Source organism: Bemisia tabaci, chromosome 10 (genome assembly GCF_918797505.1).
Source record: "Bemisia tabaci chromosome 10, PGI_BMITA_v3".
NCBI lineage: Eukaryota > Metazoa > Arthropoda > Insecta > Hemiptera > Aleyrodidae > Bemisia > Bemisia tabaci.
Window position 1 is genome coordinate 30,887,313 of NC_092802.1, and position 24,431 is coordinate 30,911,743.

At 38.3% G+C, this 24,431-nt stretch overlaps 1 protein-coding gene, 1 long non-coding RNA gene and 2 other non-coding genes across 5 annotated transcripts in view; 3 read left to right on the forward strand and 1 right to left on the reverse strand.

Moving 5' to 3' along the window:
• Positions 1-24,431, forward strand: part of LOC109030917 (platelet glycoprotein 4) — a 99,854-nt gene that overhangs the window by 23,896 nt on the left and 51,527 nt on the right. The window contains exon 1 of one of the 2 annotated variants that reach the window (XM_019042142.2): positions 13,907-14,462. The exons of the other annotated variant lie outside the window; for it this stretch is intronic. The gene's annotated coding sequence lies outside the window, so the exon portion shown is untranslated. Of the gene's footprint in view, positions 1-13,906; positions 14,463-24,431 lie in introns of those variants that run through there. 2 annotated transcript variants of the gene reach the window in all.
• LOC140225714 (uncharacterized) lies at positions 2,221-4,758 on the reverse strand. The gene is made up of 3 exons (XR_011900690.1): positions 4,388-4,758; positions 3,668-3,766; positions 2,221-3,210 (listed from the first exon to the last, which is right to left on the reverse strand). It is a non-coding gene; the product is annotated as an uncharacterized lncRNA (long non-coding RNA).
• TRNAS-AGA (transfer RNA serine (anticodon AGA)) lies at positions 18,740-18,821 on the forward strand. The gene has a single exon. It is a non-coding gene; the product is annotated as a tRNA-Ser (tRNA).
• On the forward strand, positions 20,781-20,862 carry TRNAS-AGA (transfer RNA serine (anticodon AGA)). The gene has a single exon. It is a non-coding gene; the product is annotated as a tRNA-Ser (tRNA).

The following is a 24,431-nucleotide window of genomic DNA, read 5'->3' on the forward strand; positions in this document are numbered from 1 at the left end:
TTTTGGTGACGAAATACAAACACTTTAGGGCATTTTAAAGGTCCAAGTTGGAACAGATGCGCTAACTCCAATGACTTTTATAAAAATCGACCGTCTCATATGAAAAACTGAGTATGTGTTTTCGAACTCTCTGATTCAATTTTTAGAGTTAGGAAAGCATCTAATTAATTACAAAGCGATAAATTAATTTTTTGCTACTTTCAAGCAATGTGCACCAACATCATGGCAGTGGTCGTTGAATTCTGGACTTCATTAAATTTCTATGAGATCTTCGGTATTACTTTTCAAACTTAATTTTCATGAATGTGAATATTTTTTTATGACAAAAATAGTACATCTAGTTCATAATTTTCGTCCGTTCTCAATAAAGTTAAGCGTTTGGCTTCTTCCTGCTTTGATCCCTCGATACCAAAAACACATATTTTCTTCTCGTAAATAAGTTTAATTCGACAGTGTAAATAATTGTCCACCAGATATGCATGCTATTGAGAAACAGGAGCAGGAATTTAATCATAGTTCTGTTTTGAAGACAAAACTGCGTCACGCCCTTAAAATTATTGTTTACTGCCTCAAAAAGCCCGTTAGAATTGCATCGATTATGCAAATAGCGTTGAGACAATCTGCAAGCAGTAAAATGTATATTTAGAGCTCATTCGTGGATACTCATTAAATGCATACATTGTCGAATTCGAACCGTATTAAACTTACGCAAGATAAAAAAAACTGGCAATAAAATTTGTTCATGTGATTTGTAAATAAAACATTTTTTCAGGGCAAAAAAACTTTCGAGTGTAAAATTAGTTTAAAGTGAACCGCATGTACTTAAATTTGTGCTATGCGATTTTTTTGTTCAACCTGATTAGTTTCGAAGAAAATAATCAGTCATTAATCGATTTTGTGTTTCAAAAAAAATTAAAAAATATACGTGAAAACTAGAATACTCTTGTCAGATCTTTAACAAATTGTAACAGAAGAACGATGATCTTAAGCTTGAGCTTTCTAGACCTTATCTTACCTCTAATTTTTATACTATAAATATAAAATGGACAAAGATATTATTGATGGATTTTATAAAATTTCTCATTTATATCTTTTTTTTAAGCTAACTGTTTTGATTGTTTCTTATTTTTTTGTTCCAGGTATGTCAAAAAACAGAGATTTTCATTCAAAGCATATATAACTGGTTAATAGCTAAAACTGTAGGTAGTGGCTCAGGTAAGGAAAGCGCTTTGCTCAGTGATTAATTGGTGTACTGAAGAAATAGATGATTTTAAGCGGACTAAATTTTGCAATTAGGAGCTACAATTTTGGCTCATCCATACAAACGCTCATAAGCATAGGAAAACTACGTTGTATGCAAACTGAGCCGAAAATTGTAGTTCCTAGTTGCAAAATGTAGTCCATATGGATTTGACGCAGTGGGAACCGGCTCACTTTAATTCACATCAGCAAGTGACCCATCGCCCATCGTACTATTTAGGTACCTCATGTCAAGGCAAACAACTCCTACACAATGCAACTATTTGTGTTCGAGGGATGTGCTGGTTGCATAGACACCAATTTGAAGGCATTCGAGACTTTTTCCCCTCTTAATAATGCACTTTTGATAAAATTCCGTATCGTCGGGTGAGTTTTGGTGGGTTGGCGTGGGCCATGTTGAATATTGTGTAGCTTCTCTTACGTAAGGGTTTGATGAAATGACTCCCCTTACAAAATGTTCACCTATCACCTGTGTGGTAGTATCGTTTTTGAAGCGGAAAGCTTAATAATACGCGTATTTCTTAGGCAGAGATGGTAAAGTTAGGAGTGTGCTTTAGACTTTTCCGATACGCTTATCGTGAGTTTTGATTCATTTTCTGCGGGAAATAGCTCTCTTTTTTTGCTCTATATAACTGAAATTTGCAAGAGGACCATTCAGAGCAGGCTATTTAGACCGCGTTGAGCAGAGAGGAACCAAGCCACATCAGTTATTGCCAAATTTAAGTGGGCAATTAAATTGTTTACATAAAAACGGTTGTGCGGATTTTTCTGCCAATTTCAGTGAATTTTCTGCACAGGTGGAAGCAAATTCCTTAAATTTTTCAAAGGAATCCACACACGCCCTCTCTTGTAAAAAATTAAATTGCCCACTTAAATTTGGCAACAGCTGAAGTGGTTTGGTTCCTTTCTGCTGAATGCGGTCCGTTTTTAGTACCGCTTTAAAACAGTCTATATGTATATATCTAGACCCCAAACATTATTCTCAGCATAAGAAGGATTTAAATCCTAAACATTTTCTCCTTTGGCAACCCGAGGTTGAACAAAGACGGCGGCAAGTTTCAAGCTGAAGAGGGGAGGGGGGAGGGGAGGTAAGGTTCTCCGGAAAAATCTATGCACACGCGTCGAGTAGGAACTCGCTCGCCTTGGTCGCAAGATTGACCGATTCCATCTCTGCTTCTGCGCTCCGTATTTCCAACGCTATTCTGCAAATCCCGCTGCTTCTGGTCGTCAGTAATAAATCAAAAGAAAATCGCACGTTCCCTGGCGAGTGTCTTTTAATATGGGTAGACCCGATTAGAGACAAGATATTTCAGAGACCCTGCACCAACAAACTAAGAAGTACAATCAAGAGAGGAAAAAGTGAAGTTCATAGTCAACGCTACACTGCCGTGGTTTGGAAAAACGCCGCACAGTGGAGCGGGGGAGTTGGGAGTTTAAAGTGCTATGCGCAAAATTCTACAATTTTGGCCCGGACCCGAACAACCCGTTCAGAATCCGCTTTCAAAATTGTCTGGCCAGAGATATATGGACGTATTTCTGTCAAAAGGAGCTATGTGCATTATGACTTGAGCCCTGTTATGCATATATTCTTATGGGTCTCAGGGATCACGTCTTACAGCACATAGTTCCGTTTGACAGAAATACGTCCATATGAGTTTCAGCGGCTTTTTCTTCGAAGTGATCCGAGTATTTCCGTCTTGTTCTCATGTTTTTTCCTCAAACAATTTTTAATAAGATACCTATCAACTGAGGCGGTTTAAAACGGTCATGTCAGTTTTTTTCAGTCCGGTTTAATCATTCATGAATTTATTCCACTCATGCTGCGGTTTGATTTTCTTAAGTTTTGGCAAGTGGATCGAATCCCCGTAAATATTTTTAAATATTCGTCCATTCACTCGACAGAGCCGAGAGCGTTGACTTGTGTACAGAGTGACTCATGTAAAATTCCACCTGCAAAAATACGTACCGACATGACGCTGCATAAAAAATTACGCGAATCGCATGTACATATTTTCCAAAATGTTTGGATCCTGTATATGTATGTATATAAGGCGAGTTTTAGATTCGTTTATTTTGGAAACGACGATAGCTTTGATAAAGTTCAATTCAGAGTGGAAATTTTTGGCCTTTTTATTACGAATAAAATCGTTAAGTTGGAGAGGGAACATTCGAACACGAAAGCACTGAAGAGTGCTCCATTTCAAAGTTCGTTTTGATTTAACTTTTTTGCGTAAAAATGTCAAGCAGTTTAATTCTTGATGTACGCTTCAGTTTTGGATAGTTTTTAAAAAATTGTTTAAGTAGTTAGTGTTTTCGGAGTCACAGTAAAAAAATTAGAGGGAGATAAATTTTTAAGTGTTACACAGCCGTTAAGACTAGACTAGTCTGGGTGAAAGCTAAATCTTACCTGGGTGAAATATCATGTCGAATTCGTGTAAATCAATCCAAACGACTTTATAGGATCAGACACGGTCAAACCAGGCAGAACGGCTTTATTGAAGTTTGCCTTAAAAAAATATTAGAAGAAATATTAAAAGTAAATAAAAAGTAAAATTAGAAGTTAATATTAAAGTAGTTGACTGAGAGAAGTAACTGAAACAGCTCCTACTCACTCACGGGAGGAGTATTTTGAAAAATAAGTAAGGGGGGTTTAGAAACTCAATCAAACATCAGAGGACTTATGAAAAAGTTCTAAGCACGAACAAAAAACCGAAAATAATAAAAATAAAAATAAAATATACATAAGCGTTTATGAAATTTCCAAATTAAAACCTTATTAAAATATTTTGGATTTGAAATAATAATAGTTTTGACTTTTCCCGGTCTTCAAAGGCTATTAGCAGCTCTAAAGCTCGACAGGTGGTACTTTTCAGCTTTTGAACATCATCTCAAAGCGATTAAGTCACCAGAGGCTTTTATTTTCTTTTAAAGCGCAGAAATTTTTTTTTGCAAACATACGCCTCTTTGGATGTGCATTGAAAGGGTATGCAAAGAAATTGTAAAAATCGTCATCACCGAAGAGACCACGGGGAATGGTGACACGTGGTATTATGAAACGCAAATAAGATAGGAACGAATATTCACAACTTTTCCTCTTTTTTAGAAATTGAAAATAACTCTAACCCACCCCTAGATTGACTCATATTTACATTTATTCCCAACTCTTAGGCTTTACAATTTCAAAAACTCGAGTTTGATATTGCGCCTTATAGAGATGATGGGCCAACTCGATTTTTATTGCAATAACCTGCTGCCTCGTAATATGCGAATGGAACGTAAGAATTTCCAATTTTAACAAATACGATCAAATCATCCACGTACAGGGAGTGTAATATCATATTACAAAAAACTTTGAACTATTGACTGTCGGCATGATATTGAACCACTGACAACGCTTCGAACAATTTTACGAGCACTCATACAGATTTCATCTCGTTCATTGTCGAATCAAGCGGAACAAATATCGGACAGATATGCAGTAAAGATTCACTCGATAAGCTCGACACTTACACACACAGAAAAATAATTAAAACAATACATAAAAGCAAATTTTGTGAAATGTATGAACAATACTTTTTGGTACCATTTCTGCGTTTTACATTCTACCAAAGATCATCCAAAATTGTAGGGAAGTGGGTCAAAAGAACCACTTCTCAGAACACAGATCGCATGCACCTAACCCGCACCACTTTTGGTATCAAAAGAGGATATTCCCTAAGAGTAATGATCTTCAAAAAGCAATTTTCAAAGGTCTAAAAAACTTCCAAAATATTCTTCCTCGGAAACTCTCTTCGGCTATTTTTATAAGTCAAATTTAATTCATTGTGGAATTTACGTATAAAAATCCTCAAGGAAAATCATAACTTTTTTAATAATTTTTTCCGAACATTTTAGTGCTGAATAACTAAATTGATACTTTAAAAGATTTAAAACTAATTTTTGGAGTTTTTTTTTAAATTTTACCTCTCGTCAATTTAACGTCAAAGAACACAGAAAAAAAAATCCTGTCAACAATTTTTTTTAAAATTTGCCGTATAAAATTCACGAGTTTTCAAAAAGTTTTCGTGATAACCATCGCTACCAATTTTGGCCAAATAAATCCTTTTGCTTCGTGTTTCGTGCTCAAGGCAGCAAGCCCCGACGCCTCTCACCACCACACGCTCCTGCTGCAGTGGCGAGGTGTGAATAATCGATTTTCGATATTTTCCCTTTTGAAACTGTGGTAAAGAATCGATTATTTCGGTATTCAATGCAAGCACCCTACTTATCGATCCTTTTCCATACGTTTAAATAACAGATAAATCTATAAATCGCAAAACATGCCAAGCCAATGCTGCTCATTAGCGGATCCCGCTGAATTTTTAGCGCACAAGCGTGAGGCAAGATGGTCACGGTTTGACCTTAAATTGATTCTCAGCGGCTGAAATTCCTTCGTGCACTCGCAGGAAAGGTCGACCTTCGTCCGGGTCATCGTTTATTCGCGATAATGACTCCAAATTAATCTTAAAATTAAAAACGACCCAGAATAAAACCATCGCGGAAGAGAAGGCTGCGAATTTCAATTTTTTGACGAGATGTCATTTCCTCCACCGCGGCTCACTCGCGTGATAAATGAGCCCGATTTTACTACGGACTGAAAAATTACGAGTTTGGTGTGTAGTATTTGCATACTCGGTGATTACCTTTTTCGGAAGACGTCAAGTCGGATTTCAAAAATGTAAACTTTTAGTGCACTTTCCCAAGGTAGAAGGTAAATCATGAAAAACTTCGGGCTTTATCCACAGAGAAATGAGGCTCGTTGCTCTCTCAGTAGTCATCATTGGCAAATTGGCAACATTGTCTTTTCTCCATTCAAACCTACGGAAATGTATCGATTCTTGAAGGGGCCAGCCCAGATAAGACAGAAATATTTAGCCAATATTTGAACAATATTGTTTTGATATTTATGCAAACATTGGGCCAATATTGGTTAAATGTTAAAAAGTGTACACCATATTTCCTTTTGGCATAAATACTGTGCCAATGCTCTAAAATACTGTGAAATAGTGTGTCAATACTGTGAAAATATTTTTATAATATTTTGGGTAAACATATTATTTTTAAAAATACTAAATAAAGATTCTTTAAATATTTGTTAAACAAATAATTTTGATTAAAATATTATCAAAATATTGTCAGTATTGTGTAAATATTGCGACAATACTGTCAATATTTGCCCAATATTGTAAAAATATTATGTCTTATCTGGGAGATGCTCCTTCAATAATCGATTATTTAGCATAGGTTAAAATGGAGGTCGTCCAGTGTTGCCAGACTGCTGGATCCGCCTCTGGTGGTTATAAATAACGAATTCCAGATCCTACTCTTTCTTCTAGCCAAAGTTACGATGTTACTTATATGTGGTGACAATTATCTCGGTTTAAGTAACTAATGATGTTATGAACGTTTAAAGCGAATTTTCCTCTGTGTTGACAACAGCCCCGCGCCCCGCGCAGGTGCTGAAAAAGTTTTCACTGTTTTTTTTTTTTTCCATGAAAATACTGCTCGACTTATTTGCGCAAAATTTCCATAAGAAAAACCAACGACATGTTGAGGAAAACCAACGCCTTGTCTCCGCGGGACTTCTCACGAGATTTTTCCCAAGCTCGAATCGCAGGAATGAAACTTCTGGGCTGTTTTCCCGTTAAACAACACATGTGAAATTTCTTCTTCTTCTTTTTGAGTCGTTCCTCTGGGACCCCACAATGACTCTTGGTTGGCACTGTGATTAGCATTGACTAACTCAAAATTTTTCCCAATTTCGCAAGTGAGATTTTGCCCCGGCACAGATCCCATGAAACGTCACGTGGAGACAAGGCCTAATGATTGGCCCTTCTTTTGAGAGTGAAATGTGACACGAGTTTTGTAACGGCGCAAATCGAGATACGTGGTTAGGTAATTTCACTTTCAAAATCGAATTGTTCGCCGTGTCATTTAGTTCTGTAACCAATGGATGCATGAAAGGAGGTAAAATTCATCACAGCGCCTGGATACAACACTATTCGTGCTCTATGAATGCGCGTGTTGCATGAAAAAAATTGAAGGCGCTCTGGTATTTTTTGATCGCACCAAAAATGCGCGCTGCGCCGGCAAACTGTGACGATGGTTTTCTCGGATTCCTCCATTTAATCTCATCAAAAGTGTCAATTCTGCTTGAGACGGACTATTCATCATTTCAAATCAATTATTTTACATGAGTTTAAATGATATTGCTAACTTGCAAAAATCAATATTGGACCAAACTTGACGAAAACAGTGGCGTGTCGTGCTTTGCGATGTATCGATTGATCTCCCTGTTAAAAATTGGCGATAAGAGCTGCGTTTCAAAATACCATAGGAATTCTTATAGCTGGCTAAAGAAGGCTACAGAAAATCATATAGCTGGCTGTGGAATGCGGAGAAAATCATACGGCCGGGCTATAGTTCCTATCGCCGGGCTTTACACTTTATCGCCTGGTTGTTGCTTTTTCGCCAACGATTATAAAATGCTATAAGAAATTGTGTAGAAATTCGTGTACTTTGGAAATCATCATTAAGTTTGATACGGAACCACCTTAATATTTACAAAACACACATTATATTTTCCATTAATATATATTTTCTTTCACCAATTAAAATGAGAATAATCCATGCAGGATGTGCAAACATTTCAAAATCATGAGTTAAATAACGCTGACTCCGCCAGATTGAATATTAGCACCTAACACAAAGAGGAGCGGCGACGCACTGGCGCCTACAAACCTAACAGGGATACTTCACGCATTGCGCAACGCGGGAAGTATCCCTGTTAGGTTTGTAGGCGCCAATGCGAGTTTCGCGCTGGCTGCCCGCCTGCCGCGCCGCAGCGTGCCACGGCGCTTGAAGCAACTATTTCACACCAGAGGTATTGCACAGCATCATACGAAACTGAAGGCGCTCTAATATATTGGTAATGGCAGGCATCCATGAAAAGTACGGAGCTTTCCTCGCAAAATAAATCAAGATACTACGGCCCAAAAAGAGAGCAGTATTCCAAAAACTCACTAAGTCCTAGCATCCGTAAATAGTGACGTTTAGCATACACTTTATCGCCTGGCTGTTGCTTAATCGCCAACGGCTATATAAGGCTATAAGAAATTGTGTAGCCGGCTACAGAAGTTATTGGAAATGTTACAGCCGGCTGTAGGTCTATGGTATTTTAGACCACAGATTCTACTACCAATTTTCACCAGGGCTGCCATTTAAACCAATGAAAAAAGATCGATAACACGGTGTTCGCAACAAACGCCTTAATAATCGACTCTTTACCATAGCCTCCAAAGGGGAAATATCAATAATCGATCATTCACGCCCCGCCACTGGTCAAAAATAGCTGTCCTAAAGACTTTGACTCCGTAGACTGTGCTCCCTTTGCCCTTGGACACTCACATGTCATCGCTCATCTAACTAAAGGGCGTATCTCCATTTCCACATGATCCCTAGGAAGTATAGCGTTAAATAGGTAACAGGGCTTACGCGGAAATTAAGATACGCTCTGTCAAAGAAGAGACGATGTGCCTATACAGCAAGAAAAAAATCTTTCGACCTCTTTGAACGAGCCATCAGGAGTGTTTGTTGGAGCACCAAGGAGAGAAGAACAAGCGTTCGCCTTATTCTGTCGCGCTTAGTAAAAATGACATAAGAGCATTCGAATTTTGCTAAATTTCCTCTCACAAAATATGCATTTTTCTTTAAAATTTACAAATATTCAACCTTGAAATTTCCAGACACCTTAGATCAAAATTCCGAAGGGGATTCTCTGAGAAATCGGAGCCTAAATGTTTTGAAAAAAAAAAAAAAAAACATTCCTAAAATTCGTGTTTTGCCCGGGGAAATTTAGCAACGTCTGAGAGTTCATACGGCGTTATTACTTAGCAAGTAGTATTTTGCACAAGTGAGTAAACACAAAACTCAAACAGAGACGCGCACTGGCGCACGGCACTTATGTAATCCGCATAACTCAGGCTCGGAGAGTTTACTCACTTCACCCGGACGGCGACACTGCATTGAGCCCCGGTCCCACAAACAGCGCGCGACGCGAACAGCCGTGATGGGAAGAGAGCAGTAAGTGCAATTTTGCATGAGCCATGGTTGTATGGGCCATGGCTTTTATGTGTCTCCCAGTGGCGTGGCGTGGTTTGCGATGTATCGATTGTTATGCCGTTTAAACCTTTGGAAAAGGATCGATAAACCGGGTGTTCGCAGCGAACATCTTAATAATCGATTCTTTACCATGGGTTTAAACAGCATAACAATCGATACATCGCAATTCACGCCACGCTACTGGTGTCTCCAGGTTCATCTTAGCATGCACTCACTGCTGTCTTCGCTATCACGGCAGCGAAGTTGCCTGTGCGAGCGGGTGCAGGGATTTTACAACTGTCCGTTCCCTGCAACAGCCTTTGGAGAATCGAATGGCTTGGCTATTGTCTGGAAGACTTGGATCTGATGATTTTTAACATAAGTATGTCGGATGCCAGAAAACAGACGAAAAGGAAGCAGAGGAAGAATAAGTGGAAAACGAAGGAGTAGAGAGAGAAGAGGCCGGAGGAGGAGTAAGAGGGAGGAAAGGAGGAAATGAAGAAGAAGAAAGTAATAAAAAATGGTAAAAGAATAGGAAAGAGTAGAAGAAGAGGAAGCAGGAAAGAGGATGGAGAAAGAGAAGGAGGAGAAGAAGAGGGAGAAGAGGAAGCAGAAAAAGAGGAAAGAGAAAAATAATAAGGAGGACGAGAAAGAGAAGAAGGAAGAGGCCAATAAGGAGGAGGAGGTGAAAAAGAAGGAGAGGAAGAGGAAGAAGGAGAAGCAGAAAATGAGGAAGGAGTAAGAGAAGAAGGAGAAGAAGAAGAGAGAGAGGAAGAAGGAGGAAGGAAGATGGAGGAAGAACAGAAGACAGTATTTTCACCTCTAAAGTCGGTAACTAGTCACCTGTAACCTTCTCTCTACACTATCACACTAGTCTAAAGTTGGCTGCAGGTGCTTAGACACAAAGCCATAAAACGACAGAAAAAAAAAAAAAAAAAAAGACAGTATTTTTTCCCGCGTCTCTTTGTTTCTTCCCTCGTCTCTATCGTCCTTTCTGATCTGCTTTCCTTCTTCTCCCTTTTATTCTTGGTCTTATTCTTCTTTTCGTCTCCATCTTCTCCGTTTCCCTCGTCCTATTTTTCTTTTTTTCCTCTTCTCCTCAATCTTCGTTTTTCGGAGGGGAAAACTTGGCTTAAGCAGACCTCAGTCTGTTGTATCATGATTAATCTGTGGCAACACGCAGGTCAAAAATCATCTCACCTGATTTTGCGTCAGTCAACTTCTCGCCGCTCGTGGCCTGTGGAACTGCGGCTTCAGTGGTTATACTTAGACAAGTTCTGTCTCAAGGTCGACCAGGGGAACCAGTTGCCGGATCTCACGTCCGAGGAGGTGGACTTTTTTCAGGAAAACCCGCGAAGATACATCGAGATGAACCCGAAAGGAATATGAATATTGAGCCGCCCCAAAATTGGACATATTAATGCTAAAAGGGTATTACAGGTAGCTTCCATCGAAAAGGGGTTTGAACTTAAAATTTTCTCGAAGATACGCAAAAGGATACACTGGAAAAAACACATTGGATCTAGAGTTCACACTCTTAAAAACATCGAAAAGAAAAAGTACTCTTGATTCAATCAGAATCTAGCTTAAATCAAGAACCAAGTCTCCTAATTTAAGCGGAATTCGTTTTGATTCAAGCAAAAATCCGATTAAATCAAGAGTGTTTTTTCTTGTCAATGTTTTCAATAGTGTGGACTCTAGATCCAATGTGTTTTTTTTTTCCAGCGTAATTACGTTTGATTCGACCGTTTTAAACAGAAAGGAACCAAGCCACATCAGCTACCGTCAAATTTTATAGGGCAATTTAATTTTTTACGCGTATAAATTTAAACCGGTTGGGAGGATTTTTGTGCAAATTTCCGTGAATTTTTTTGCAAAGTACGAAGGAATTCGTAAAAACGCTCTCTTGTAAAAAATTAAACTACCCACTTTTTGGCAATAGCTAATGTGGCTTAGTACCTTTCTGCTAAACGGGGCTCAATTATTTGGACTGCATTTCGCAATTTGGAACTGTAAATTTTGGCTCTTCTGGAAAAAAACTTATATGCATAGGGAAACTAATGGCATAAACGTTGTTTTTAAACCGGATTAGAATTTATAGTTCCAAATTGCAAAATGTAGTCCATTTCAGGCATCGGCGTCTTCAGGGGATTGATCGATAATCGTCGATCTGCCGATGTAGACGATAGAACTGTCATTCCTGCAACCACTGATGTAGCCGACATTTTCAACCGAGAGGCATAGGGAAAACGCCCAGAAATTATAGTTAAATATGATTCAATGCAGGTAGATTGATTAACATCACGGAGAAATTCAAGCCTCAAATTTTTTCTAGCGACGCCTTTCATCCTCGCGAATTTAAAATTTAAAATTTTCCTTCATAAAAAAATATGAAATGTTTGTCACGTTTATGGAAATTACCGCTAGCTCTATTGGTGTGCCTTTAACATATCACGGCCACCCGGGCGGTGTGAGGGTGTGTCAAAAATTGCATCATTGTTTTAAAATACGATAAATTTCCTTAAGAAACATTTTTTTGAAAACTTGAGTGCCTTTTCCTTATATAGATCAGTGGATTTCCCTCAAGCATGCATGGACAGATTACGCGATCAGAAACACTCGTGAAAGCGTCCTCCCGAAGAACGCGATGTCCGAAAAATTCGGTGGGGTTGAGCAAATCAATCATATCTGCTTTACCTCTTTTTAAAAGAGCGTATAGCAGTTAAGCGGAAGAATTTAGGCTTATTTAAACTTCTGGAGGCTGCTTGTGAACAACTGCATGTTAGGAAATCCTGATACAGTTGAAGATTAAAATTGAAATAGTGGTGACACTGATCTTCGGTAAACAATTGCTCGGTCGCCCGTAACGTTTTGTATCACTGTGTATATAGAAAGTCAAGTAGACTTACAGTAGATGCTACCTTAATTTTAAACAGTATAAGTTGATTTAAAAATTACCAACATGATCCGTACTCTCCCCATAGAGCTGCTGTGATAGCGAAGAGAGCAGTGAGGGTCATATTTTCGAAATCGAGTTTCCTTCAAAATTCGTCTGATTCCTTTCAGGTGAAATCACTGAAATAGCTAAAACAGCAAAATTCATCTTATTTTTCTCGTTTTCATGAAAACGAGATATATGGGAAAGCCATAAGTGCACAAAAAATGACCTAGTTTCAGGCAAGACGGCAATAAGTGACAATTCCTTCAGGGAGCCAATAAAACGGTGTTTCAAGTAAAGTGCCGCCCTCTTCTTCCGATTTTTAACCTGGAAATGTGTTTGTTGTGTGTCCAAAACGCAACCACGGAATCATGTAGAGGATAGCACTTACGGTTGTTTTGCCTAACAATAACATAGCATGAAAATGAAAAATAACCTTTTTATATAATTGAAATAAATCAGTTGATCTTCAATCATCCAAACGATTTCTACGGGTCTTTTGGACGATCAGTGGCAATTTAAAAATAAAGAGGCCTCCTTCAATAAAATTTTCCAATCATAAGCTTCTGAGCCTGTTTTCTCAATACTTCATTTTGGCACTTACTGCTCTCTTCGCTATCCGAGCAGTTTAGTCTCAGCAGTGAAACTCACAGGCGCCAATGCACCAAATGCGCCTAAAAAATCGGCCATGGCGCCTAAAAAATGAAGACTCTGAGCCAACGTGGCCCCTAAAAATTACCCCCTAAAAATCTGGATTTTCAAAGGAAATCACATAGAGAAAGTAAAACAAATCTATATTTGAATTGAAAAAACTCAGAATTTTCAGCACTACAAGTGAAAGCTTAATTGCTTTCTCTATTCTTCACAACTTCATTCTTAGTCCTTTATTTGTCTTCCCCAAGTTACAGCTACTACTAGTTCTGCTACGAAAACATCTTGCGTCTAACTTTTCATTTAATGCGCCTAATATATACACTGGAAAAAAAAACACTTCGGATCTAGAGTCCAAACTCTTAAAAACATCGACAAGGAAAAATACTCTTGATTCAATCAGATTTAAGCTTAAATCAAGAACCCAGCCTCTTAATTTGAGCGGATTCCCTTTTGATTTAAGCTTAAATCTGATTGAATCAAGGGTATTTTTTCTTGTCAATGTTTTCAAGAGTCTGGACTCTAGATCCAATCTGTTTTTTTTTCCAGTGTTGCGTCTATTTTTTCACTGAATGCGCCGTAATATGTAGGCAAAAAGTCAATTTGGCCCCTAAAGAATCCTCAATGGCGCCTAAAAATCGGGCTTAATACGCTATACATGGCTCCTAAAACTCAAAGGTGAGTTTCGAACACTCCTCAGCATCCATCATCATCGCGTCCAGGGGCAGAATCCGCAAGCGACACAGAAAAAACCATGGAGGAGCGTCATCGGAGAGCGAGGGAGTAGGAGCAATCAGGATCTGGTTCTAGCGGTCGCGACGATTTTCGCGTTTTCAGTGTGAAGGTTGTGCTCCGACCCGACCCGTCGCGTCCTCTTCGCCGTCCATGCCGTCCGGCGCCTCTTCCCCGTGATGCCACACCCCCGCACCCCCCGCAATCCTCAACCGTCGCCCCCCAGAAAAAGCTCCCCCGCGAATTTCTGAATTTCGCTCAGTGCCGGTGAAGTTCGAAAATTGAACTGATCTAAATCGTCTCGATAAGAAACCGCGGTTCTGTCAGTTCTTGTCGTTCTTGTCTTCAGTTCTTGTCGAGTTGTGTTGAAAATTACGGTTTGTGACTGAATTCAAGCGGGATTGAATTTTTCCTGTCTTTGTGACGATCATTTCTGCCCCTCTGGAATCTTTGATTTTTAAGAGAGAGGGTTTTGCGACTTTAAAAAAAAATCAAGGTTTAATTTTTCCTTTACTTGGGACGATAAGTTTTGCCTTTCTTGATACTTTGATTTTCAAGCTCTGAATCGTTGAATTCTGATCCAAGATCGGATCGCCAAAGTTGTTTTTTTAGTGTTTTAACGATTCGAAAAGTTTCTGTTCTGTGGTTCTTCGAGTGATTCGCCAGGATACCCGCTAAGGAAGATTTTGAGGTTCGATTCGTTGTCTCTGACGGAAAAAGGTTCCCGGTGCTAATTTTCCAGGTAAAAATCAAGTTGATTTCAATGATGAATGTGGAATGCTAAAGGCCCTCTGATGAAAATGCATTTTGTGATGGCTCCTTGAAGTAGGAGTGTGTGATTTTTGTGAAGTTGAATAAAAAATTCGCGAAATCTTGTCTTTGAAAATCTCATCATCGAATTTTCTCGAGACATTTGCCATCTTATTTTCCTGAACATTCGCAAAAATCATACCGCTTGATTTTCTGACATTTTTACAAAGCAGGGAGCCAGTTTGGTGCAGGATAGAAAATATGATTTCTTCGTTCTTTCGTCTTTTATGGGGAATTAGCACGTTTTTATTCCGTTTTTTATTCAATCTGGATCGCATTATTCAACGATTAAATCAATGCGCATGTTAAGAACTTTCTCTTTATTTCAATTATCCAGATTACATAATTTGGAAAAACCCCAGTTTAAGCTTAAAATGCTCTAGTTTTCAAAACCTGGGTCAAATATCAGGTTTTTAAAATGTATTTTCAAAAGAAATGTTTTTTAAAATGCTTGGAAAACTAATTCAATATCTTCTGCTAAAATAGATTTTATAAAGATTTCACCAGGAGCCTACACTGTCTACTCAGTCCTCACATTCTATTAGGATGCATTAAACGTACATTACTACCACTACTACTACTACTGCTACTAAGTATGTAGTTATTGACCTCAACTTATCGTCACTTATTGTTGAACAATCGCTATCATTTAACCATGAAAAAGTTCGCTTGCTTTCTTTAACTTTGAAGGGAAAATAAGTGACGTTCATGTCTAATTCATACCTTGTCTAGAAGCCCATTAAGAATTAGAATGTATTAAGTCTTTTAACTCAAGTCATAGACAAGGAATATAATTTAAATCAGTTGCAAAATCCGTTCGGAGGACAAAAATTTGACTCTACAGAAGGAAGCTCATTTCCAAAGCCCTTGACCGTAAATATCTCCTCGATTAATCGCAAATAAAACCGAGTAAGATTCTCAGCGTCAACCGAACACACCTCAAATTAGCTCTGGAACTTGACCTCTAAAAATCTGCCAACGAAATCTAATTAAGAGGACCTTTATAAAAAGCCACAGTGTCTCACGAACGGATCCAACGCTGTTCATTTCCTGTCGAGCTTTTGGAAAAAAAGGGGGAAAAGCTTAAGCGGAAATAAAGCTTCGAGCATCAGAATCGCGCGGTATCGATTTTTCAGCGATCGATCAATCGAATCATCGAACTACAATATCGACGAAACAAACATGCATCCCAATCATACTCTTATTACCGTGAGGTCTAGGTTTTTGTAGGCAATTTTCGTCGGGAATTCATGCAAAATTTGTTCTACTATGAAAATGATTTAAATTTTTTAAGAGAGGTAAATGCGGGGTACTCAATAAAAATGTCGATCTATCGCCAAATTCAATCGCAGCGCGGTGTAGCCGAAGGCATATCATCGAAGCTGTCTGAGAGGGAAAAAAGTAGTCATAACTCAACATAAAAAACTTACTTTTTGTCATGTTCAAGTTTTTGCTGTCTCGCCCGTGTCTGTAAGATGCAACTGGTTCCGATCGTCCGGCTTTTTTTTTCACGCAACGATGTCACTTCGCTGCTTATTTGTTAAGTTTTTTGTTTGCGTAAATAGCAATGAGCGTTCATATCTCAAAGGAAAAAGTATTTTTACTATCATTTTGACTTGATCAATTTTGAGTTTTCGGCACTGAGATCTCATTTTTCGTGCGCGGTAACTTAAAAACACGAAGAGGCCTCCCCCCCTCCACCCTTGAAGCCAGGATCCGAAATTAAAAGCGGCCAAAATTGAAAAGTTCATCATCAGAGGAAATCGAAAACCGAGCAGTGTTTGACTATCATCGGTTCGGCCACAGATAAAGCAAGTTGATTTAGACAGTTTCGTCAACGTCCGCCCGGCCGTCTGCATCTCCTCGCGTTCAAAGTAAACAATAAACATCGCTTAGTGCTTGCATTGCACAATCTGTGAGCATCGCGTATTGATACAATCCGAGAGGAGACCATGGCCGTTTTCTGTTGGAGATGAGTGTTCATTTGGAAAGATTTTTGAAAAAAATAGATCCCATCAGGTTAAAAGTCAGATTACTCTATCACGCCGAGTCGATTTTACATTGGCGCATCCAACATATTGGCAACGCTGTTTTTCTGCATTTGCACCTATGAAAATGTATCGATTCTTGAAGGGGCTAGGGGCCGAATTTTGGCGGTCCTTCCACCGTGATTAAATATACTTAGGGCGGGTCTCAACTGCACTTAAGTCCGGCTAGCGCTTCTGATTGGCCGGTGGTGCGGTTTGAACTGATCGATGGATGTTGCACTCCGTGTGAAAGAGCCGACACAATTCGGCCCCAGATGCTCTGACAAGAATCAATTTTTGACGTGGGTTTACATGGAGGGAATCCGGTGTTGCCACATTGCTAGATCAGCCTATGAGATTTTGTCTTTTCGATGTCGATTTGAGTTAACGGGTCATTAAAACATGAAGGAATATTGACTCGCGAATACATTTTGCAGAAGGTAAATAACAAGTGGAACACGATGCATACATTTAAAACGCAAAAAAGTTGCTTAAGACCAAGAAATACGCAGTTCAGAAAGCGCAACTTTTCCGCAAATTTAAAACGCCCCGGTTTCGCGCCGGCCGAATGATGTCATCCGACACCAATCAGACGAAAGCAAGGGTCTCTACGACTTCCATCGAATGCCTTTTTACACCTCGTAAATGAAAACAATAAGAGAGTCGAAACTATATATCTTCGAAATCAAATAACCAAATCTTATTTATGCTATCTGTAGTCCGGATCTGTGACCTTTTGTCACGGAATGATTCTCAGGTTAAAATTTAACGAGTATAAGCTGGGCCCGGGTATCTGCTATATTTTAATCGAATATTTCAACGCTTAGGTTCAAGATGTCCCACCATAATCGAAAGAGTCATCTGAACCGAAAAATGTATCATACAAGCCGTAGTATCCAGAGAAGTAGCGTTGGAATTTTTGGTTCAACATGAGGTTAAACTTAACCAGAGGTGAGAGGCAGGCGTGGTTGCCTATGGTAACCTCAATTTTCCCCCTTCTATTACAAATTTAACCATTTTTCCACAGCTGTGCTTTTCCTCTTTTTTGGAGTCTTAGGTAGGTGTGTGGGACCTTTGCGGGAAAAAATCTCGTTGCGATACAGTTAGACAATTTTGTCGAGGCATGAAAAAAAAAATTAAAATATTTTCCTCATCTAAGAATACAAAATAAAATATCGATTAAGGATAACTCTAATTAGATATGACATCCTTATGTAACCTTCGGTTTTAATTTGCAGTTGAAAGAATTAGAGACCATCCTCTAAGGAGATGACAATGGTGCATACATTTACTGAAAGGGTTACGCAATAAACTTGCTTTTGAATGGGGAAAACTGAAAAACTAATGAGGAAAAATCCAGTTTTTTGGAATCTATTTTTGGTGGTAGCGGGGTAGTTTACTCGAGCTACTGTAGCTTTCGAAAAACCGTTAACGTATTATGAAGTTAAGGGAAACTAAGATGTTTTTATACCAAACATGCTGTTTCGAAGCATTCACGCTCGTGCGTGTCTTAAAGAGGCTATTAATTAATTTTAAGGTGCATGAGAAAAATCAAGAAACGCCCTCTCACCTGCGCTGCATCTTCAGTGCATCTTTCTTACGTAACCGCACGATTAGATCGGATAATATTGTTAACGATGCGTTTTCTGTAATTTTTCTTCCGCGCGCCGCGCCATAGCAGAATTGACATCGGTATTTCATTTGCTTTACACTCATAAACTCATTAATTTTTATCCTATCACAATACTGCCGTGCGGAGGAAAAACACCGTATGAACCTTCAGGCGTTGCCAAATTTCCTTTCATTGAACGCAAATTTTCTGGTACACTTATGAATATTTTATTCCCAATTTTTCTGATAATTTTGTTCAAAATTTCACCTAAAGATTCTGAAAATTTAAAGGAAAAATATTCATAAATTTTCTCAATAATAAAAATTTTATCGAAGTAAACTTGGAAAAATCGAATGTTTATATTGCGTTCTTCCTTAGCTGGGCAGTTTACGTCAGGAAGCTTTAGACTTCAAGGAGGAAAACGTGACGAATAAACCAGTGCTGATGCAGCGTAGCGCTGATAGATGTTGATCTGGCAACCCTGTTTCACATTCTGATTCAGATTTGCTGACTCCATGGAATTTTATTACTTTCTTTAAAATAAACAAAACTTGCCATCATCCACAACCAGCAGTCGTGGCCGAGTGGTTAAGGCGTCTGACTAGAAATCAGATTCCCTCTGGGAGCGTAGGTTCGAATCCTACCGACTGCGAAATTGTTTTGAATTATTTGGAATTTTTCCATCGATTGTAATTGGTGATTTCTGAATATAATTTTGCCTTATAAAGCATTAATAAAAAGGCTGAGTGAAATTATGATGCAGGCATGGTCCTACACTCTTAAAGTTCCTCCAGAACAGTGGAGGATGTAGGATATTGAATAAAATTCAACTATTTTAACACTCTGGAGTTGTGTGCGGTATTAATATACTTGAAGGCGCTTTAATACTTTTCCGCCTGTTTCCCTTTTTTAACCAATCAAGAAAGTCCTACATTGTGAATTCTATGCTATTGCACTTGTGATTGCATTACACATACAAACACAGTTATTGCTAATCAACGACAGTCTTCGATGCTGTGTCAGGCTGAGAAAGATACAAGATTTCTCTATGAGTTGATATATTCCAAACTGTCCCTCTTGTATGACAGATGAATCGGAGAATAAAGGCGAAAAATTTGACCGAAGTTTTTCAATTCATACAAGCTCCGCTTGCTTTTCATTTATGCAATTGAACACTTAGTTTTGAAAAAATCGTTAAAACAGAAATAATAGCATGACATCGGGCCTCTCTTAATACATAGGCTGTCCCAAAACAACTGGCACTAAGGCTGTCATTCGGAAACTACAATAGATATCGACATGCGGTTTGCGGGAGGTGATAGCTCATACTCTTAGCTCTTAAACGAGCCTAAGTTGAGCTAGTTTGGTTAAAAACTCAACGAGTTACATCAATTTTCCCGAGACGTGTAAGAAATACCCCTACGGATTTTTCGGTAATTTTTCATTCCGTTAACTTTGCCTCCGCAAGCTTTGCAAGTGGTTCAGACGTTATGAATCAAGTTTCCACTTGTCTGGATGCAAGTTTGAACTTTCCAGCAAGTGTTTCCATCACAGCCGAGAAGTTTTTTTCTGTTTGCAAAGTCCATTTAGTGAAATTGTCCGGCCTGATAACGCGTTTTTTTGTGTTTCGTCATGAGTTCACCCGCGCAGTTGAAGCAAGAGCAACGATACGCAATTCGATATTGCGTTCGTCGTGAATTATCTGCTCCTGAAACTGTGAATGAAATGACAGTGGCTCAGAAGAGTTTCAGGAGCAGATAATTCACGACGAACGCAATATCGAATTGCGTATCGTTGCTCTTGCTTCAACTGCGCGGGTGAACTCATGACGAAACACAAAAAAACGCGTTATCAGGCCGGACAATTTCACTAAATGGACTTTGCAAACAGAAAAAAACTTCTCGGCTGTGATGGAAACACTTGCTGGAAAGTTCAAACTTGCATCCAGACAAGTGGAAACTTGATTCATAACGTCTGAACCACTTGCAAAGCTTGCGGAGGCAAAGTTAACGGAATGAAAAATTACCGAAAAATCCGTAGGGGTATTTCTTACACGTCTCGGGAAAATTGATGTAACTCGTTGAGTTTTTAACCAAACTAGCTCAACTTAGGCTCGTTTAAGAGCTAAGAGTATGAGCTATCACCTCCCGCAAACCGCATGTCGATATCTATTGTAGTTTCCGAATGACAGCCTTAGTGCCAGTTGTTTTGGGACAGCCTATGTATGATGTGATTACCGCATCACAAATTGGTGAATATTTTGCCGCGATTCAGAGAAATAGATGCGTATAGAATAAGTCATATTAAAACAAAATATTATCTTCATATTTACGAAGTGGACAAGTCCCATTTCCTCTGTCCAACAATTGATCGAGGAAAATTATTGATACTTATTATTTTATCAACAAATTGGATTTCTTCTTACGGATCATAAAAACGATAAAGAAGTATAAAAAGTGATATTGTGAGAAAAACAATGTATGGAGAGTTTTAATGCTGCTTTATGATAATGATTATGCTGATGATGTTCTTTTTGCGTGGTTTGCAAAATCATTATCTTTCATTGACGGCATTATGACATGATTTCAACCAACTTACTTTCACATGACAAGCAGTCGTGGCCGAGTGGTTAAGGCGTCTGACTAGAAATCAGATTCCCTCTGGGAGCGTAGGTTCGAATCCTACCGACTGCGGAAAACTTTTGCTCCCGGAAGAAATCACAAAAACAATTGGATCCTTCAAAAATTGAGGAAATTGGGGTTCAACCAACAGATGTTTGATTTGATTTGATTAATTTTGGAGCTTAGTAAGGGACAAACTATTTGAATTTTGAAGCTGATAAGTAGAAGTAAACTGCTCCAAAATTTGTAAAATAACTTTTTTATTTTTACATTTTTCGCAGGGGTGATTCATTTAATTGAAATCAGCGAGAAGAGTGAAAAATGCCACTCAAAGTACTTATGCAATTACGTTATTCAATAATTACTGTTCAATCACATTGATGATTTGGCAAAATTCGATGCTTTCTGTTAAGGACCTGTGTATTTCCATCCTTCATATACTATTGCACAATGCAATTATCGGATATTTTAATAATAAAGAATCGACTTTGAAATTATGTGAACACGACACTGATTTGCTATTTAGTGGAATCATGCTTACTCGATACATCGTGCTTGTTTGGAGCGGGCTTAATTTTTCGCAGTTTAATTACTGGTTCTTGCGCAAGTTAACAAATTCGCTCACGATCAATCCTACCAACATTCACCCACAGATTATTTAATCTTTTCCGACAGACCTTTATTTGGTGTTATTTATTCGGTATAATTAAAGCGAAATCAAAACCTATCTTCATACACGCTCCAAGTAATGTCTACATGTCATGCGTTGATCCTTAGAATCTTCAACAGCTGTTTGCTGGGCACGTATTTAAGAACACACAATTTTGACATCCTCTACTTCACGACAGTTTTTTTTTTGCGTAGTTTTTATAATTAAGACAAAGCAATTTCTCTGCGTTAATTATGAGCCCTGTTTCACATTCAGCACGTTGCAAATCGATTCAGAACATAAATAGTTACGATAAGTTGGCAGAAATTGCAAAATAGCGGCAAAAAAGCCATTAAATGTGAACGAGCAACGAAAAGGGGGTTTTATTCTTCGGAGTAAAGCGTTTTAGTGCCAATTTCTGAGGCTTTGTTAAATCGATTGCTCCAATAAGAACCCATTATCAGAAACAGATGTGAGTGAACTTTAATTGTTTAAACAAGATTTGTTGGAACTCAACGTTAGGTCATTGTTGATTGATACTCTGCCGCACTTTAATTTATTGAATTACGAAAGACCAAAAATAGGATTAGCCTCACACTAACAGATGGAGTTCATGTTGTAGTGGGATACTACTATTTCTGACGCGTTCGAAAAATTGCTTATTTGCGTAGGGAAACTAATGAAGTATATGTTGTTTCTAGAATAAGCCAAAAATAATTGTTCCTTAAGAAGAATGTAGCAAAGTAAAATTATGCCAAGAGGTATAGACTACATTAGTCACGTACATATGTGAGGGTGGAGGTCCAATGACCTGAACATTTTCTAAAAACAATTCTGTATTCGCAACATTCGGAAATATTTAAATTTTTGAGCCCCCCATGCACCGTCCATGAAACAATTCTGACTATGCATCACTAGACTAGATTGCATCGTTCCAAATTTCTGTCTCAAAATTATTGCTGTCAAACATTCGTTTTTATTTTCATCATCAGTTAGTCGTTAATGTAATTGAAGACTTGATTTTCCAAATTTCTGCTCGGTTTTGTGGACATTATATTTCCTTGTGTCCCTCACGAAAGAACGTAACTGTATTTCAACGTTGCCAGATTTCCCCTGACAAATTTCATTTTCTCAAGGAAAATCTTGGGACTCTCTAATTGCAAATTTCACCAATTTTTCGTCTGATCCCATGTAGAGATCAGAGAAATTTTGAAAAAATTTTCACTGGTATATTCTTGTAAAAATTGAATTGATTGAGTCAACTTTGCAACCTTGGAATGAAGTTCCGTTCCATCTTTCTGGAGACAACGATTTGTATTAAAAGAAACTTTGTGCCTAGAGGTTCGAAGGACTATGAAAAGAAACTATGCAATATAGCTCCTTTTATCATAGTTAATTTATAAAACGGCATACTTTTACGTCTTAGCTGATTTGGTGACAGGATCAAATCATAGAACCGCTTATGCCCAAAGCATACGATATTCGACGGAGCAGATGGAAAAGTAAACAGAGTTAAACGCCCCCAAGTGATACTTGTATATTAAGTCAGCGAAGGATGTCATATTAAGTCATGATACGATATTGAATTAAGAAGACTCGTCATTCAAGTCCAACTCGAAGTTATCACTCGTAGGAAGTTAATTGGACGTATTTCTGTCAAACGGAACTATGTGCATTAAGGCATGGCCCCTGAAACCCATGAGAAAACATGCATAACAGGGCTCACGTCATAATGTACATAGTTCCGTTTGACAGAAATACGTCCAATTAGTTTGGCTATAACTTCCAATCCACTAAATTTGCAGAATTTTGATTCACCCGTTGTACCTTGACCGTATCTCAACGGAATAATTTGTACGCAGCTCCGTTCAGAGGCTGTATTGCCAAATCGTGGATGATTCTTGATTGATTTCAACAGAACCGATGTGAAGAAAGTACATTTTTCTTTAAAAAATGCAAGCCCTCATACAGTGGTCCTTGATTGAAGAACCTAGGCGGATGTACCTGAAAAGCAAGTTTTGTGCTGTTAAGTTCGGTCACAGGCCTTCGGATAAATGGATCATCCCTTCACAACGCAAATGTAATCTATTCGAAGAGCATCGTATCTTCTCTTTACACTGATTTACTGCCGTGCTAAGGAAAAACGCCGTTTCTCCAATATTTTTACCCCCCCCCCCCATCATTATTCACTCTGTACCTAACACAAACTTAGCCCCCTCCCATTTAAAAATTAATGATCTCTGCATGGACTCATTACTTTTTCCTATATTGATCGATTTTTGACGAAAAGGTTCCTCTTTCTTAAAAATATGCTCAATTTTTCAAATGTATTGATTGCTACGAATAAATGCGAGACTTACCCCTCTCTACTTAGTGGCCTTAAATGTTGTTTCATATTCTCAAATTCCTTCCTTAGGTTATTACAGAATTTAAAACGGAAACCTTGAGGGTTTTGAAACAATTGAAATAAAAACACCGTAATAACAACACAAAAAACAAGGAGACTTAAACGACAGGGTAGAAAAGTGGAGCAGCAAAGTAACCTGCAGTGAAAAGCTGGATTATAAAAGTATAGTAAAACATTTAACTAATCTTCTTGTTTTTCTTCATCATCTAATTTGAAAGCCATTTAACTAATAGCACAAATAACTAGGAAACTTGAACGAAAGGATAGAAAAATGAGCGGCAAAGTAACCTACAGTAAATTAAAAAGCTGACTAAAAAAGCACAGCGAAAAAGTTGGCTAATCTTCTTATTCTGATTCTTCTTCTTTCACTTTTTGTTGTTATTATTGTTTTTCCTCTTCTTTTGAGTAGAATACGAGCCCTGTTTGTCCGACCACTACCGTACCAAGCACATGTGTAAAATGAGAAAATCGATAAAAACTGATTCAAATAAACTTTATTAATGTATATATAGAAAATACATTTGACAAGGATTAGACCCATAACTCTACCTATGAAATAAATAAGTCGTCGCTTCCCGGACGAAG